Raw genomic sequence first — 6187 nt, forward strand, 5'->3', positions numbered from 1 at the left:
TTATTTTTTTTATATAATAGAGACGGTTTCGTTTAAATTCTTGCTCTGAACAATAAATTATGAGGATCAAAAACTTGGATTCAATTTTATTTGCAATAATCATAGACTCGAGGCGTTAAAGACCTTGGCATGTTGTCTTGTTAAAGGCTACGTTGCCCTCTGGAAGTTTTAATTGGTTATTTCATTCTTTGGTTTGCTGTCTTACTTACGTATACTCCACGTCTCATTTTGAATTGCCAATGTCTGATCAAGGATTAGTATAGTACAGAACAAATCTTTGGTCTGATGCATACGAATATGAATTCATAATAATCTCATACTTTCTTGAAATTTAGAATAGTTTTACACACATGCATTTGTTTTTGTAAGTTTTGAATAACATGCATGTAACAAAGAAATGTATCCGAGGATCATGTGAAGCAATTATCGCTCACTTAGATATGATAAGATCACTTAAATTATTATGAAGTTAACAGGTCAAGATACATAAATCATATTAAATTCAAGTGTGTCGTTCATATCTAAACAACATCAATAGTTTTAATTGTCTGATTGATTATAATCTGTTTAATCTTATCCGGATTAATCTTAAACCAATACATGCATACATGTATATCTCTGTAGTACTTACAGCTCTGATTTTGATTGACTTTTAACAATGTAATACAGTGTGACCTGTATCACAACCATATTTAGAAATCATACAAACGGCATTGTTAAAAAGAGGTTTGAAACATTCCTCTAAAATTATTTCACTAACGCGGTAAAAAAAACTCTAGTTGATGAAATTTAGTGAATTTGTCAAAATGATATACATGCGTATACAAATGTCTTTTGTTTTACACACATCCGTAAAATCAGAATGTTACCAATGTAATCCTAGCTATATATTGCAGTTGAAAAAAGAAAAAATATATGCTATTAGATTTTAGAGGTTTTTGTAATATTTTGAATTAAAGAACACCCATGCATAATTTAATTGTTGTAAGTGAAAGTCGGTACATAGATTTACCTTCGATTAAGAATGTTCTCATTATTAGTATATGTTAGATAGATAATAAAAGCTTTCCACATCTCTAGAATTGCAGTTATTACCCATCTTAATACATTTGTTATTTCTTATTACAGCTTTAAAGTGACAACACTTGAAACAATTCAGATGCCCTGAACATATATTTGCTGTTTTTAAAACACTTATCAAAAGCAAAATCAGGCGTCAAAAGTAAGGCGACATTAAGTTGTATTAAACGTAATATAATTAACGCAATTTCGTCGCAATTTCGTCGTCAACCCCATATACTTGGCGACGCTACCAACATCCCGAAGCTAGTATGCTTGATCAACACACTTGAAATAATGTATAAGAAAAAACAATGATACTTCTATTTCAGCACATTTTAACATAAAAAGTTTGATACCACGGTCTATGTTATCAACACAAAGGAGCACATTGAGGACCTCTGGTGGAGCTATCAGATTTGCATCAAAAAATGAGATAACATGTCCTATGAAAGAGGTATCAAAATGGTCTATCGAAGTGTAAACCAAGGAAATAAATTATAACAGACAAATCACATACACGTATTTGTAGATATGTAAATCATTCAAGAACTGGAATGCTCTATTTTGCTTAGCATATGCAAGCATCGCAAACTATAAAAAATATCAGACAAAAAGTGCTCACACCTTTGAAATGATCTCTGTTGAGGTGTTGACAAAATATGATGTCATTCGGTTCAACGGTACTGGAGAATATTTTAAGTTCATTCAACATATTAAAAATTTCAAAGTATAGACAAACAGGAGGAATGTGCCTGACAGATCTAAAACGTTGTAACACTGTGATGATGTTTGGTTTTATCGCCCGGCTATCTTGATAGATATTGCGGACTACAATAACCTATTCTTACAGTGTTGGATCTGCTGTTTTTTTTCCCTTTCATCTTGCTCCGACCTGGTGGTTGAGATTGGTACGGAGTGTCTGGCCGTTCTTGTAAGGCAAAGGCAGTTTGAATGGCCTCTGGATCTGGCATGGGTATTGGTGAGGTATGTGATGGCGAAGTAGGTCGGGGCCATCGATGTCAAAACCATCTGTGAAGTCTATCCTACTACGCTTACTTCTAGGTTTGGATGGAATATAGAAGTAACGGCGATGGCATGCCTTCTGGGAGTTGTACGGACTAGTGACTATGTCCGTCTTGATGTTGATTCCCTCTGGTTCTCCACGATATAACACTGTCAAGCTGCTGGCAAATTATGAAGTCATTCTGTTCAGTAGTAGCCGAGGAAGTGTGAAGAAATTGTTTGTTCGACAACGGACAGACTGACCGAACAATATGAATGCAACATAGGCAACTCTAGGGATTTGTGTTGTGGGAAAGGTGGGCGATAATTATCCTTTAGACAGCTGTGACTAAAAAGTGAATATTTTATTTGATTCGTCTTCATGAAAATTTAATATTTTCAGGTAAGTGGGACAAGCAATAATCGAGAACTTGCCTGTCCCGTAGACTTATATTCTACATTGCTTATCATTCATACTTGTTTAAACCAGGTTATAATAGTCATTGTATATTTTATGTTTTGGAAGACCTTGAATAAACCAATACGTTTAGTCTCCAGTTGGTAGATGGTAAATTGTGCTTGCATATTGTGATATCTTTTATTTGTGTTGTTTGCAATTATATTATAGTATTAATTAATTCCGATTACAGGTGCTGAATATGATCTCACTTTACACACTCTATGCATAGGGAGAGTCAGCTTTGGGATCTGCACAACTTCGTCTGCATGAAATATCAACCCTTGCTAACTAAACATATGTTTCCACAAGATAAAGGGTCAAACCTTGATATATGAGTCATATTTTAAATGGAAATCTATTAGAACCATTCCATTTTCTTAATTATCTTGTGTTAAACATCGTGCAATGTGCATAGAAAGATGTCACGTGATACGACCTTTCCAAAAGAGGGACGAAAGATACCAGAGGGACAGTCAAACTCATAGATCGAAAACAAACTGACAACGCCATGGCCAAAAATAAAAAGACAAACAGACAAATAATAGTACAGATGACACAACATAGAAAACTAAAGACTAAGCAACACGAACCCCACAAAAAACTGGGGGTGATCTCAGGTGCTCCGGAAGGGTAAGCAGATCCTGCTCCACATGTGGCACCCGTCGTGTTGCTTATGTTTTTACAAATCCGGTAAATAGTCTAATTCGGTAGATCACATTCGTGAAAAGGGAAGGGTATTGTAGTTACGACATAAGAAACATATCCGATATCATCTGTGAAACGGTTATTCCATAACGGTCAACCAACTCGTGATGGCGTCCGTTAAATTTACAAAGGGGTGATTTCAACTTCACCATTTGGAACTCCTAGTTTAATAGCTTCCTTGTGAGCAGCAATCCTTTATCAAGGAAATCATGATAGGAAATACAAGCCCGGGAATATCGTATCAATTGGGAAATATACACTCCGTATGCAGGCGCTGCTGGAATGTTGCTACATAGAAATGGAAAGTTCACAATTGGGAAGCTGAAATCATCTCTTTTGTCGTAAAGTTTTGTTTTCAACCGACCCTCATTGTCAATTTAATTCTAGATGTAAGTCAAGATATGAGGCAGACTTAACTGTATCTGTAGTATCCTTTATCTCTAGTTCGATGGTCTAGATTCGTTCAACATAGTCACCAAATTTTGTATTATTTAGTGAGAGAACATCATCTATATAACATTTATATATCAACCTTCACATTGAAACAGTAACTATCTCGGAACTCTCCTGTAATCAACCATGTTTTGAATAAAAATGATTGACCAGCGTTATGCAAAACACAGAGACCATATCCTTTATGTTTTTCCCCAAATGTAGAAAGTTAAATATCATCGTTTATGCTTATTTGAAACTAATAACTTTTAGTTTAAATGTGAGTTGCATCGACCCTTGTCCATCCCACTGTTGATTGTCAATTTAAATACAATCTGAGGGATTGCAGAAATTCTCAATTAAGATTTAAATCGTTTACTAGTATATGAGGTCAACAGAAAAAAATTCATAGGCATGGCGAGATTAAATGCATAATGAGGTAACGCACAGTATAAAATGTATCGACATCTTTACAATAATTGCGTGTGGCCAAGTGTACTTCGTCAATTTTCAAATGGTGATAACTACGGGACTACGATCACGTCCATTTGGACCAATTTGATTAACAATTTTCGGAGGTAAGCGGGTTTAATATTAGCATTAACTGAACAGCTTATAGTCTTGCATTTTTGTATGTTGGAAACTGATAGTGAGGGTTGAAAGGGAACTGCAAAAACGATCTCAGAACATACATGTAAGTTTTAAATAAAAACCTGGATTTAAAAATCAGCAGATATGGACAAATGAACTTGCAACTTTTTTTAAAAAGCCGTACATAACACTTATCCTAGAAGTTATTAGGAACAAACGAACATAATAATAAAGTATAAGGCTGCGTAATTTTTTTCATAAAAAAATTGTATTTATGAGTAGATTTACGTTGACCGGTATCCAATTTGATGTTTTTATGAATACTTATGGCGAACGACTGTTTTATTTATAAAATCAAATTTAAAGACTGCCATTTTGCTAAAGTGAGAGCTAAACGCGACAGTTACCCTAATATATGATCACTCATAAAATATTAGGGACATATCATTTTTTTTATTAAATCAAAGTAGCATCAACCAACAAATGTTAATAACTGTGTAGACTATATGAAGATTTTGGAATGTGTACCTTGATAATTTTTCACCATATGAACGATCGACCAATCATGTAGCGATCGTGCAACTTTCGAAGTTAGCATCAACGCTCACTCAAGAAAATAATGATAGGAAAAGTAATGCCATGGTGGTGTCTTAGGGTTAAATAAGAGTCAATTTCAAGTCCGCTGTTGTGTAATGCCTTATCACTTGATATAGCTTATGAGTACATGCGATCAACCCGAGTTGTTGGTGGGGTTCGTGTTGCTCAGTCTTTAGTTTTCTATTTTGCGTTTTGTGTACTGTTATTTGTCGTTTATCGTTTTTTGCCATGGTATTGTCAGTTTGTTTTCGACTTATGAGTTTGAATATCCCTATGGTAGCTTTCGCCTCTCTTTTTATAGAATTTCGTATCAGCAACTGGGAGATATATAATCCATAAATTTTTTAACTCTCTATAAAAATGCAAATTCAAAATGGAAAGTTTGAATTCATCCGAATTGTTCTCTCTATCTTTGTACTCCATCTACCATTTTCGTGTTGTTTTATCACCTGATTACACAGTTTTTATGATATTTATTTTGTAGATAAATATATTTTATTAAAATCTAACAAGTTTTTTTTTGCCACAAATAATGATAAAGTATGTAGCAGAGCTATTCTCTATGATATATTGGTTATGTTTTTATTATAACTACTACTGGTGCCTCCTATACTATGTTCAAAAAGGAAAACATCTACATCAGCACATTTTTATATGTGCTAATTAAAATTGACAATAAATGATTATTCATTTTTATTTGTCTTTCCTGGTTCTTATACATATGAATATAGTTGCGTGTTCGTCTTGCAGTGTGTTCAATCACTATTCTTTGATTATAAATCAAATCGTTGGCTTAAATTCTAAAATTATTCACTTTCTTAAATGATATTGTATCAACTAAGTTTGATAATACAATCGCACAAAAAAATGATAAAAATTTTAGCTAACAATACAGTAACAACCTTAAAACCACATAATAATGACACCAGCAAAAAGTTATTCTAAACACTCGGGTTTCAGGCACGCATATCAGGTATGATATACTTTGAAATATTTTTCATCTAACAGGCCTACCATAGGTTGGGGTACATTCCAACATGTTGTGTCCTCTCCAGTAATCACGTCTTGTTTTTGTTCTAAATTTTGTATTTATGAGCAGATGTACGTTGACCGGTATCAAATTTGATGTGTTTACGAATACTTATGGCGAACGACTGTTTTATTTAAAAATAAATAAATTTAAAAACTGTCATTTTGCTAAAGTGAGAGCTTAACGCGACAGTTACCCTAATATATGATCCCTCATAAATTATTAGGGACATATATTTTTTTTTATTAAATCAAAGTAGCATCAACCAACAAATGTTAATAACTGTGTAGACTATATGAAGATTGTGG

The sequence above is a fragment of the Mytilus californianus genome, unplaced genomic scaffold (assembly GCF_021869535.1).
Source record: "Mytilus californianus isolate M0D057914Y unplaced genomic scaffold, xbMytCali1.0.p SCAF_47, whole genome shotgun sequence".
In the NCBI taxonomy this organism is placed as follows: Eukaryota; Metazoa; Mollusca; class Bivalvia; order Mytilida; family Mytilidae; genus Mytilus; species Mytilus californianus.